Source organism: Enhydra lutris, unplaced genomic scaffold (assembly GCF_002288905.1).
Source record: "Enhydra lutris kenyoni isolate GAN:26980312 unplaced genomic scaffold, ASM228890v2 scaffoldscaffold10, whole genome shotgun sequence".
In the NCBI taxonomy this organism is placed as follows: Eukaryota; Metazoa; Chordata; class Mammalia; order Carnivora; family Mustelidae; genus Enhydra; species Enhydra lutris.
In genome coordinates this window covers 19,648,734-19,662,373 of record NW_019154094.1, presented here as the reverse complement: position 1 = coordinate 19,662,373, position 13,640 = coordinate 19,648,734, and the positions used below count along the sequence as shown (strand labels likewise).

General features: G+C 41.0%; 1 protein-coding gene across 4 annotated transcripts in view; it reads left to right on the top strand.

The window, feature by feature from the left end:
* The window catches only part of LOC111144071 (calcium dependent secretion activator), a 469,442-nt gene that overhangs the window by 188,204 nt on the left and 267,598 nt on the right, over positions 1-13,640 (top strand). The window lies entirely within an intron of this gene.

The following is a 13,640-nucleotide window of genomic DNA, read 5'->3' as shown; positions in this document are numbered from 1 at the left end:
TTTTTAGCCTTGTTTATAGAGGTTTATTGTATCCATGCCTTGTTGGAAACCACCTAATTCTTTTCTGGAAGCAAAGTAAGCGTATTATAAATTATCAGTAAACAAATAGGTCAGTCCCCTTCTGTCTTTAATTGGTCATAGAATCTTCAACTGAATATGATCTTGTGTCTTACTATGGTTGTAAATTCAGCAAAGTCTCAGCTTTCTGTTTCTCTCACCATGTTTCTCTCATTATCTTACCTGCCATAGGTTCTTTTTACAGTTGCACTTACATCCAGCAGGAAAAAGAATTTTCCCCCAGCATCTCTCTAAGAAAGGTGAGAACGTCTCTTACCCAGAAACCCTCTAGAGAATGTCATCTTGTTTCTGATTGGTGCATATGTGTTATACAAGATCTCATGTCCATGGTCTGGGCCCTGTGGCCAGCTACCTGGGACCTGCTGACTTAAGCCAGGAAGGATGCTCACCTGGAGCTGAGGATAGGGTCAGCTTTCCCCACAATGTATGAGCTAGTGAGGGAAATGATGGATATAGAATGAAATCTAGAGTGTTCTTACAAAGGAGAACTGAGAAGAGGTATCTGGTTGAATCTTGGCTATGTCCTTTATTGGGCAAGTCACTTGAGCTTTGTAATCATTTGTGTTCTCATCTGAATTGGGGATAAAAATCCTTCTTTTCCCAGCAGCATTGAGCACATCTAATGCCCATATTTGGGTTTCTGGTATCATTCTCCTGGAAAGTAACCAGGGCTCCTTAGAGAAATAACTAATTCTGGGGCTAGAGTAGACCATATACAAGGTGAATGTGGATTTGCCAGAAAGTAAGGAATTGCTCCAAAAAAGAAAAAGAAAAAAACCCAAAGAATAATGGACATATGTTAACAAGACACAGAAGCCAACAGAAAGAACTCCCAAAGGTCTAATCGATAACAATTAGAGCAACACATTAAATGACACATTGGACTATTATAATGTAAAGTATAAAAAAAATCCTTAAGTCTATGCTGTAATAAATAAATGACTAAATAAATAAGGGAGAAGAGACAAATGGGAGGCAAATCTCCCATACAGAAGAACTCCAAATAATTTATGTAGGTACTATTCAAGAATTAGTATCAAAAAGTTTGACTATACTTAGTGGCTTGTTTCCAAAGGAAGCCGTATGAAGAGAGGAGGTGGAGAGGAAGTAAATTTATAACGGAAAAACTTGGAAATCATTTCCTTAGCAAGGTAATAAAGGTGGATATGTGATAAGTTATGTTGATAGCTTGTACCCTCAATATGGTATATTGAGAACAGATACTCATTTCTGTGGTCTTCATCCTCAAAACCCATAAACCTGGTCTATCCATGAGCAGAACCAGTGTTTCCCTAACCGAGGGACATTCCAGAAATACCTGGCTACTACTTCTCAATACTGTCAAGGTTATCAAAAACAAGGAAAGTCTGAAAAGCTCACAGTTTAAAGGAATCAGAATAAGGGCAAAATGTAATGCATTATACTCACTGGGATCCTGAAAACAGAAAAAGGACATTAGGGGAAAAACAAAGAAAGTCCACATTAATTATGGAGTTTAACTAATAATCATGTATCAATATTGATTCATGAGTTTTGACAAATATACCATGGTAATGCAAGATATTTACACTAGAGGTACTTGGGTGTGGGGTATACAAGAACTCTCTGTACTATCTTTGCAACTTTTCTATAAATTTATAACTATTTTAAAATAAAATATTTAAATATAAAAAGTCCTTCTTTGTGAGATTATAGTCACAATCAAAGAAGTTTATAAGGTACCTAGCTCAACGTAGGTACTTGGTATATTTAGGAGACTTGACTGTCATCAGCCCCATTCGCCCTTAACTCTTCTTCTCCATTCTCCATATATGCCATTTGAAATGCTAATTTGAGTCTCTCATCCCACCTCTCCATATTTCCCACCCTTCCTTCCAGCTTTACAATTTCTAGTGCTTTCCTACTGCTTCTAGTTTAAAGAGGAATAACCTTCCATGATCTACAAGACCCCATGCACAGTCTTTGCATGACCCTATGTATGGCTTGACCTCTGTATATCTCCCCAGCCTTATTTTATATAACTCCCCTTCTCACCCTGTACTCCAGCCATATGCTAATTTGCTTTCAAATTCTCTCCTGCCACAGGCCCTTTGCACATATATGCCTGTCTGCAATGTGCTTTTCTACTCTTCACCTAGTTAATCTCTACTTAACCTTTTATTCTCAATTCAAGAGCCACTAGCTCAGATGTCTGTCACATAATTTTGTTCTCATCCTTTGGAACAATAATCTATTTGTAAGTTTCTATTAATATGCATAATTAATGTCTACATCCCTCATTAGGTTATACATTTCATAAGAGAAGAACCAATTAGTTCACTTACACTTTTCATTATACACCTAGCTCCTACCACATTGCCTGGTACAATCTATGTTTCATGAATACTTACAGAAAGAAGGAGAAGGAAAGAATGAACTACCTGTATTATTATCCTTTTTAGAAACCTTTTTTCCCCAGAGGTCCAGATTTCTCAAATAAGCATTTTGAAATATTAAACTAGTGTGTCCTGACCTCTCAGCTTCCAATTCTGCTGAATAGCAGAGTGAAGGAGGCTATTAAAATGAACTGGTTTGAAAATCCTGTGACTCACTGGATGCTACCAGTTTTCAGAGGTGGGGAAATAGTGCTTGCAGACGAGTACACAAGACAGTCATCAGGAACTAGCATCCGCGTGCTTGGGGCTTCCTCGCAAGGATTCCCATGCAAGCAAGTTCCTCTAGGAGTTAAGTGTCTCTCATAACTGAGACTGAGTGGGTCTGTTCTGGCATTTTCTGGTCATTTAGTGATTCACCACTTTCCTGGGTATAGGTTTCCTGTGCTAAAGTAGAATAAACAGTGAAAAAAAAATAGCTCCTGCACTTATCTTTAACGTCAAAAAAAAAAAAAAAAGCTGAATTCATTCCTTGATTCCAGAAATACTTTTATTGTGGTATCAAGGTACAACCACAAAATCTGTGGACTGTGAAATGGATTTCAGTTATTGAGGAAGGAAGCCTCCACCTTTCCAAATTGCCTTCATCCCTTGTGCTGCCAGAAATAGCTCACTACCATTCCTTCTGATTATTTTCTTACTGCCTTTGAATCCGTTAGTTAATAAGGCAGCCCTGAAATAAATACTTTTTAATCCCTCTACAGGTGCAGACATGGTATATTTTTTTCAAAATGATTTTTCCCCAACTAAGTTCCCTCTGGAGAACAAAAGGCCTAGAGTGTCATTCCTTCCCTCTTTTCATCCACACGCAACACCCTTTGTGCCTCCCTACCTATTACATAAGTCAGTTTGGAACAGAATTTAGAATAAAGCAGAGGAATTTTGGAGACCATGTAGATATACTGAAGTGATTGATTCAGTGATTTAAGTACCAGAGCTCTTCAAAACAAGGTTTTATAATAGGAACACTGAGGGTCAACTTGGAAGGATAAGAATCCCGTCTAGGTTTTTGTTCATATGGGTTTGTCAAATAACAAAAATTGTGCCCACCATTTCTTTCTTTAAGGTTTGATAGATCTAGAGAGAAACCAGGTATGGTTTCTGTCCTTAGAAATTTCTAGTCTTGTAGGAGCATTAGATATGTGTGCAAATAATAATAATACTAATAATACTAATAATAATAATGCCAAGTTCCAAGTGGTAAATGCTGTAAAAGGGGCCACCAGGAATGCTACATATAGAAAGCTTATTTCCTTCTTTCTTTCCACAAGAATTTAAGCACCTAACACACCAGGCTCTATGCTATTCTCTGAGATTATTATGTGGAACAAAAACCATGGAATTTATAATCTAATGGGGAAACAGACATCAATCAGCCATTGTATTAATGGATGTACAATTGCAGACTAACCTGAATTCTGTGATGGCAAGTGCCTGGTTTCAGGAGAACCTTTGAGAAAAGAGTATGGAAGACAGAATGTGGTCAGAAGCCTGCTCTTCCAGAGGAAAGATGGCAGGGGGTGACTTTGAACAGGGTGGGGTGCGAGCATCGTAGACAGGGCAACAGCACATCTGATATGGGCTCTGAAGCCCAGGAGATCCTAGTCATGCAGAGATGTCTTTCATGAGAGAGACCATCTTCAGCCTCTTGTCTCCCATTCACACATCAGCTCTCATCCCTGGGGGTCCATTCTAGAGCCTCTGATTGCGAGGGTTCCCTGCACCAGCATCTACCCATGAGGATGAAGTTCCAACAGAATGGCTCTAGCTCAGCTGCTTGTCTCAGTGCACTTGGCCCATAAAAAAATCATGCATTTTAGACACACCAAATAGTGATAGTAAAGATAGGCCATAGGTGCTCCCCTATCGTGACCTCTTCCTCCAGTTCTCCTTGAGTTTTTGGTCTGCTCAACTAAATGCAGCCAACCGGTTGGCTGCAGAGCAATCATCCCACAGGAAAAATGGGATGACCACTCTCTTGCTGGCATCCCAGGCTTTCTGTTATTTTCTTGGGGGAGGAGCAGTAGGTAGCCCTACAGGGAGAATAAAGAAAAGCCATGGTAACTGCCACTTACTCATGCTCCGGGAACCCTGATAGTTATCTTTCTATCAGTTCCTCTCCTCTCCTTTCTTGGTCTTTTGCTTCTATAGCCATGGGGCAAGGCTGGTGGGGAGGGTCAGTGGGATGATGAGTAGGGGCAGGGGTCAAGCCAGACAGTTCTCAGTAAACTCCAGAAGGTGTGATTATCTCCCTACAGTCTGTCTCCAATTCTTGAACGGCAGGAAGAATCCCATTCAACAGTCTGTTGGAAACATTTCTTTGGGTCAGTGTGTTTCTCCTCTGCACCTTTGTTTGTGCAAGAAATCATATGTAAAGTATGCATACATTTATGTTTTTAATTTTTTTTAACAAGGGAAGGATGGTATAAACCTGGGCCCCAGAAATCTCAACCTCATGCTCACTGTGTAGTTTTATCAGGAAAGAGAAACTGGCTTAAGATATTCTTGGGTAAAATGAATTCATTGCAAGCTCTTTTTCTACAAGATCAGTGCTGTTTCTCATTCCAATGAAAGAATCCTCAGAAACACAGATGTTAGAACCATTATTTTTTTTTCCTTATGAAACAGTGAAGTTGGGAAACCTAAGAAGATTAGTGTAAATGGAATTTAGTGAGGAAAGAGGTCAAAGTCTTTTACCTGATTGGAAATGAAGTGGTTTGGTTTCTTTTTTTTTTTTTTTTACTTTTACTTTTACTTTTTGATGAAGGAATCAAAGGATCACCCACCTAGACACTCTCCTCACCCTACTTTTCTCCTATACCCCCTCCCCCAGGTTTTCTACCTCTTTTGTTCTGATTTGGTCCTGGGAAACATCTCTGGATTTATCTTACTATTTTTCAAAGATTTTATTTATTTGTTTGACAGGGGGAGAGAGAGAGAGCACTAGCAGGGGGAATGGCAGGCAGAGGTAGAGAGAGAAACAGACTCCCCGCTGAGCAAGGAGCCAATGCGGGGCTCGATCCCAGGACTCTGGGATCATGACCTGAGCCAAAGGCAGGCATTTGACTGACTGAGCCACCCAGGAATCTCTGGATTTTAAATCAAGGATTGTTGGTTATATGTTCATGTCACCCTGACCCTCTGAGCAAAAGGTTGGGGACCTGGTGTGTGAGAATGTCATGTCAGGATACACCTGGCAGAATGTTAGAGCAGATGCGTGTGCCTCCAGGGACACTGCTGCAGCGTCCTCCTAGAACGCAGAAGCTTGAAGCAGGGGCACCCACAGCACATAGTGGGGCTGAGGCTTCCAGAAGGCTGCTGGCAGGCTTCCCCGCAGTCCCCTGTGCTTTACACATCTCTCTGAGATAACCTCGAAAGTAGGGTTCCACACACACCTGTCCAGATTATGACTACTACTATTGTTATTATTTGCAAACCTGGCACCTTCTTGAACAGATTTCTTAGCCACAGCATGAACGGCCAAAATTCCCCATCTTCTTTCTCTCCTCAAATTATTTCAGATCTCAGCCCAGCTGGTAATATTGGGAAATGTTTAACAGCTAGAGGATTAACATGATGAAGCTAAGCCTCCGTGTCAGTCTAGCAGCATCTCTTGGCCTCCATAATCAGATGTTGTCAGGGCGCACATCTTGCTTGCCTGAGGTTAAACATCCACAGCAGGATTTCTCGTCCTCAGCGCTATTGACATTTGGGGCTGGGTGACTCCTTGTTGTGGGGTCTGTTCTGGGCATCACAAGATGTTTATCAGTGACCCTGGCTTCTTACCCACTAGATGCTATTGGCACTCTCTCCTTCAGTTGGGACAACCAAAAATGTCTCTAGACTTTACCAAATGTTCCCCAGGATGGGGGCGGGGGCGGTGCATAGCACTCCCACCTCTTCACCTGGCTAAGAATGACTAGCCTATGGAGATTGTAGAAATTGTCAGAAAAAATCCCAGTCTGGGTCTCTGTGGAATCTTAACCTTTTCATAGGAGACTTTTGTAAAGGGGAGACCTGATGCCTTCCTCCTATAAATTAAGATGGCTAATATCACCATTTATGTTGAAGATTGTCTCCTGAATTTCTTTTTTTTTTTAAGATTTTATTTATTTATTTAGTTATTTACCAGACAGAGATCACAAGTAGGCAGAGAGGCAGGCAGAGAGAGAGAGAGAGAGGAGGAAGCAGGCTCCCCGCTGAGCAGAGAGCCAGATGCAGGGCTCGATCCCAGGACCCTGGGATCATGACCTGAGCTGAAGGCAGAGGCTTTCACCCACTGAGCCACCCAGGTGCCCCCCCCCACTTTTTAAGATTTTATTTGTCTCCTGAATTTCTGCAGCCCTGCTTTTCTGATAAGAAACTAAAGGTTGCCATGAAATGAATCATCCAGAGGGTTTTACAGGAGGAGGTATAGTTCCAGGCCTTGGCTCTTCCCCAGTGCTTGCCAGTATAAATTGCCAGTGCTTGTTGACTTAGAGATTAATTATGAATGATAGGGAAGCTTATGAATTTTTCAGAATTTTTTCCTTGCCGGGTGCCCCAGTCTGACTTACTATCAGGAGTGTAAGATCCGCTCCAACTGTCCTACATCAAAGCCACAGGCTGTCACCCGGGGCGTTATCTTGTTCCGTGCAGGCTGGCTGCCAGTGTTGACTCCAAATTTTTAATCAGCCATTTCCAACTCAACTGCACATGTCAAACTATAGAGACAGACTCCATTAAGCACCGTCTGAAACCAGCGGGGACCTCATGGCATCATGATTTGATATCTCTATGGCAGAATTTCATAATAAGAAATTACAGGGATATACATTCTGCTGAAATGTCAGCAGAATGCCTACAAGACTTAAAAGGGGACAAAACACCATCAACAACAACAATAAAAATATAGGTACAGTCCTTTCAACTACTCAAAGGATATTCACATCTATTTCGGTATCTCATTTTCTCCAAACCCTACAGTTTTCGATCATTCGCTTATTTTTATCAAATATAATGAATAGGTAAGTGATCTAGTCATCTCTTAATAGAGTTGCTAATGATGACCCCGATTATGATTAAAAACATAGAAGATAATTTTCTAATTAAAAAAAGCACATAGATTAGCTTAGAATATTGAGAGTTACATGGAGAAAAAATATTTATGGACAATCCCTCAATAAATATATTTTGGACATCCATTTTACGTCAGGAGATAGCTGAGCTGTTAACCTAAAAATCGTTTGGGTTTTACCTCATGTTAAAACCGTTTCTCAAAAATGTATTTTTCCACTCACTCGCTTTAGAATATAACAATCATCTTGTTGAAAAGCACCATTTTGCCAATCACTTCTGTGCCTAGGAACGCTAACACAAACAGAGCAGGTTATTGACCTGACACATATATTTGGTATTGCTTTTTTTTAAAAACACAATCCCTGTTGTGAATTTACTTGTGCAAGTAATTTTTTAAGGTGGTTAATTGAGTTTCCTGGCTAAATTTTTGTTTCCTTTGAGATCGTACAGTAATTATGAGGTGGGGTGAAATTTACTACAATTGCTACAAAGTTATTTCTCTAAAGGCCTTTTAAGGCATTCCCTTTGCTGGGAAATTCAACTCAGGTACTTTTGCAAATATGAAAGGGCAACATCAGTAGATGAACTATCTAATCTTAAAAACAGTTTCACAGAGGATTAGTCTTGTGTCTGAATTGCAAATAAAATTTCAAGAGACAAGAAATCATCTGTCTTGATGGTGGTCTACCGCTCAAAGTGTTTCTTGCCTGGACAATTGTTAAGTACATCAGAAATAAATTAGATTGTGAGGCCCTAGGGCCTTCTTGAGTTGAACTTCTTTAGTGCCAGAATTGTGTTTTTCCATCAGTATTCTTTTAATTTATAGTGCTTAAAATACTCTTTATTTGCAGATTTTTCTCTCAGAGGAGTGTACTTCTTTTTTTTTTTTTTAATTTCCCTCCTCTCAGCCACAGACATATTTATTTGCCTTTTACAATGAAAATTTAATTATGTTACACCATGTTCACTTGTGTTAATTTGAATTGATGTAGAATTATCACACAGGTCAGGTAAACTAAAGTATAGAGCAATTTCCATATACTCAGAATAGATTTTCTGATATAAGATTTTCTACTTTTTTTAACCAGAATCTACAGTTGTTTTCTGTGACGGAGACAAAATATTCTCTATGTTCCCTTACATTTTCTTGTTTCCCTTGTAAGAGTTAGGGCCATATGACTAATTCCAGCAAATAGGCCAGGAGTTCCATGCTCTGTGTTGTCTTGTCACAGTGAGCCTGGAAGCCACGTTTTGAGATGGCAGAGTCACAAAATGGTGGTGCTTCCATCTGCCTGGGTCCCTGCATGACTCTGTGAAACAGAGTCCCCCATAATCCACATGAACATGTAGAATAAGCAATAAAAAAACACTGTTGTCTTAAGCCTTTGAGATTTCAGGATTAATTTGTTATCAAGGAATAAATTAAGGTATCTGGATGAATCTATTCCTTTTTTTAAATTTACTTTTTCAATATCATATTTTCAGTATGACACACGATTATCCCTGCTTGTGGTTGACATGGAATTACTGACCCCAACTTCATCAAAAACACAGAATCTTCTACTTCCAAATCCCCCACCCCCACCATTTCCAACTTATAGAATGTGGCAAGAGTAGGTGTTCATATATTCCCACAAATAAATTAAGAACTGTCACACATATCAGAATAGATATTCTAATGCCTTTGCTCATCTGTAACACGTGACATCGTATTTTATAAGCAGAAAGCATTTAATAAATTCAGACAATGTAATTTGATGTTTTAAAATCGCTTCTTTTATTCCATCTGTTGGAAAATTTGGGACCTCACTCTTTTTTTTTTTTTTTTTAATACTGCCTCCTCCTCTTGCCCACTAATACTTTTTAAATAACTAATAGAAAATACATCTACTTGATTATGGATTTGACACCAGGAACTAACTGTTCCTTTGACAGGTCTTAATCAAGGTGAAACCCACCTTTTATAAATATTTTTGGCTTTAAACAATGGTGTCACCAGCAGAGGCACACTCTTCAGGGCAGGCAAAATGAGATAATGATATATGTGGGTAGACTTATGAATAGACCCAATTTCTACAAGGTACTTGTGTAATGATCAGCCTGGGACTTGAAATTAAGCACGTCTTGTATTTGTGACGTGCCACTCAAAAGAAACAGAGGTGTATGTGACAGTTCTCATGTACCCTGGAAATTATACTGCTTTGCCTCGATTTTAATTGACATGAACTGCTCTATGACTTATAGCTCTGAATGTTTTCTACTGCTCAAGATGTCTGTTATACACTCACACACGTACACTTACCTGCTCGAACCTACACGTTCCCTAGAGCCATCACTATGGAAGCCAGAAAACTCAATTTCACTTTGTCCTTGTGAATAACTTTTATACAACCTTATCGATATTTGAAAATGAAATTCACTTCCTCTTAGAGAGTGGGCATTTTTAGCAAAAGCATTCAATTTTATTAGTGTATAGAGGTATTTTAGACATTGCTGGATGTTTTCTGGATTTCCTGTGGAGCACATTACTTTTGCCAGTTAAAAATTGCTGTTCACCATGACTCAGTGATGTAATATCAAAATGATTTAACAGTACAGAAAAGCATTTTTATTTCCCGTAATATTTACGTCGATATCTCCCAGGGCTCATTTTGAGAAAGTGACCATTTTCCATCAGACTGGCTGCCTCAACGGAATTTTAGAAATTAGTAAAAACTAAATTCAAGACTAACGACTAGGAAAATAATAATTTACATTTGTGAAGTACTTCGCCAAATTTGAAAAACCACCCTTCTTTTTTGAGAGGTATCCCCACTGAACATTACAACAGTGAACTGTTGAAAAACTTACACTCCGGATTCAGACAGAAATGAATTCATACCCCAGCTCTACCCCTTCTCTGACATAGTACCTTCATCTATCTGAGACTCAGTGTCCTTGTCTGTGAAGTGATCTTGATCATAACAGTAATTCTTTTTTTTTTTTTTTTTTAATTTATTTGACAGACAGAGGTCACAAGCAGGCAGAGAGGCAGGCAGAGAGGGAGAGAGGAGGAAGCAGGCTCCCCGCCGAGCAGGAGCCCGATGCCGGACCCGATCCCAGGATTCTGGGATCATGACCTGAGCCAAAAGCAGAGGCTTTAACCCACCGAGCCACCCAGGCGTCCCAATCGTAACAGTAATTCTTATCTCAGGATTAAACAAGACAATGAATGAGACCTGTGGTATGGCCAGGCCATAGGATTCAAGATCGTTAGCTGTCCTGTGGACCATAAGCTCAGAGGGCAAGGTCCCTGTCTGTTGTGCTCTCACAGCTCAAACCACAATGCCTTTGTACAAAGTAAACATTTAGTGAACATGCTTTAAATGACTAGTTAAGTATTAATATTCCCAGTTTCCAGATGAGGAAACTGAGGCTCCCAGAGTTTCATTGGTTCACACCTCAATTATTCACACTTTAGTCAATTAATTCTTTGCCCTTTCTGCACTTAAATACTCAATTTCAGTTATATGTTCAACAAGGGTTTAATAAGTCTAAACCATTTGCACTCAGATTTCCCTTTAGGTCATGATTTGAGCACCTATGAAGCATCAGAAACCACACTAAGTGCCTGGACAAACTTATCTTACAGACTCATCCAAAAAAGTCCAGTAAATATTATTAGCTCTATCTCAGATGTAGTTCTGCAAATATTCCTAGCTCACCTACCTTGCATCAGTCACTGCAGATCTTAGAGTGAATAAGACAGACAAGGTCCCTGCCCTGGAGGCTTTTATAGTCTTGCAGAGAACACAGCAGGGAGCAAATAATGCAAATGGAAGCAATAAGAGAAGTTCAGGATGCTGTGGGAGCCTAGAGGAAGTGACCTTGCCTGGGGTCCCAAAGTCTCCTAAGGAAGCAGTGTGGGGGTTCAAACCTGGGTTAGCCACACAAAGGCTAGAAGGAGGGAAGGGAAAGCTTGTGCATCAGCCTAGGGCCATGAAAGAATGTGTCATGTTCGAGAAGCTAGAAGAAGCACAGAATGACTGGAGCCTGGAGGGCAAGATCCAGTGTTGGCAGATAAGGCTGGAGAGCTGTGCAGGAACCAGATGGCACCAGCTCCCTAGGCTTCGAGAAGGACCTCAGACTCCTACTGCCAAGGAAAATGAAGTATTACTGACAAGTCACGCAGGAGGAGGATCTCCAGTTGCTGAGCGTGGATTTAGTCCTTTGTTCTCAAAGTATAATTTGCAGCATTAGCATCATCCAGGCCCCTGTTAGAAGAACACCTTTTTGGGTCTTGCCCTGAACCCACTGAATCAAAACTCTCTGGGGATGAGCCCCATGGCTCTGTTTTCACAGGTTCTCTGGTTGATTCTCATTTGCACCATAGTTTCAGAACCACTGGATTTTGGTAGAAGTTCTCAATTTTTGCTACACGTTGGGATCACAAGAAGATTTAAAAAAAAAAAAAAAATGCTAATGCCTGGGCCCAACCCAAATGTCTGATTTAGCTGGTCCGGCTGCAGCCTGGATATTGGAATGTCTTTCGATCTTTTGCAGGAGATCCCACTTGTGCAGCCAGGATTGAGAACTGCTATGTCAGAAAGGATGCAGGTGAATAGGTCAGCAGTCCAGGACAGAGTCAATGGCAACCTGGCCTGGGGAAGTGGATAAACAGAATAGGTGGATTCCAGAAATATTTAGAAGGTGATGCACAAATACAGTGGGATAAACCAACCTAGTTCCAAGCATCCTCTCTTCGCAAAACTGCCTGCTTCAGAAAATACCCTGAGATTCAGCTGCCCCCCTCCCACCTGGAAAGACAGTACCCAGTCTTCTTTGAATGACTCAGTTCCCTGTGTCCTCGGGGCAGTGCAGGTGAATTGGACCATCTCCCAGCCCCAGCTCTGAAGATTATTAAGATGATCCATAAAAAACACAGCTGTGTCCCTCATGCTGGATAAAAACCAGTGTCTGGCCTCAAGAGTACTAAATTATAGCCTTGAACCTGTAGACCTGCATCCTGTCCGAAGGATCATGCTAAGTGCTTTATGAGGACTGTTCTTCATTCTCATTACAAGCCTCTGCTGTTGGCATCCTTACTGTTAGGACTCCCACTCTGCAGAAGAGGCCACAGACACAGTACTGTATATTGTGCAGTGTCACGGTGCTGGTAAGTGGCAGAGCAAAGCTTGAGCCCAGATCTGACTGTTTCCAGTTCCTGTGTCCCTGATGACTGTGCCCTATAGCTCTTCTGGTGGGGAAAGGGGATCTGAGACTTGTGAACAAACAGGAGGCTTAGGTGCTGGGCTGGCTGCAGGTGCCTAGAGAGCTAAGCTGATACCAGGCTCAAGGAGGGCTTCCCTGCAGGTAGCGGGCCTGAAACCAGACCCTGAGTGACATGTCAGATTTGAAATGGAAAGGAGAGGGGTGCCTGGGTGGCTCAGTGGGTTAAGCCTCTGCCTTTGGCTCAGGTCATGATCTCAGGGTCCTGGGATCGAGCCCCGCATTGGGCTCTCTGCTAAGCGGGGAGCCTGCGTCCTCCTCTCTCTCTGCCTGCCTCTCTGCCTACTTGTGATCTCTGTCAAATGAATAAATAAAATCTTTAAAAAAAAAAAAAAGAATGAAATGGAAAGGAGAGAGGAGGTCATTCCAGGATTGGGTGAGAATGGGAAGAGATTGGTTCAACCCTGCGGGATCATAAAGGAAAAGATTGGTTTTCTGTTTGGGGTATTTTTATGTATTTATTTGCTGCTTGCTCCGAGAATTACTGCATTTGGAGCTCTTGTGTTATATTTACTGCATTGCCAGAAGCCAGCAAAGACATAAAACTGGTGACTCAAATGCAGAGGCTGTTCTTACTGGCTGGCAAACTCTGGGAGTTCAACCCTGCATTTTGCAATCAAGAAGTACCTCCCTCAGATGGGAACTTTGACCTACTCAAGGTCTTCTCTTAGAGAGGAAGTAAGGCATGGTAAAGAGAGACACTAATGGTCTTATTTTAACTCCTCAACAAATAAGGTAGTATCTCCTTAGGTGATTTTTATAAAAACAGAATGGAACTGCATATGCACAGGACACCAAATTCCA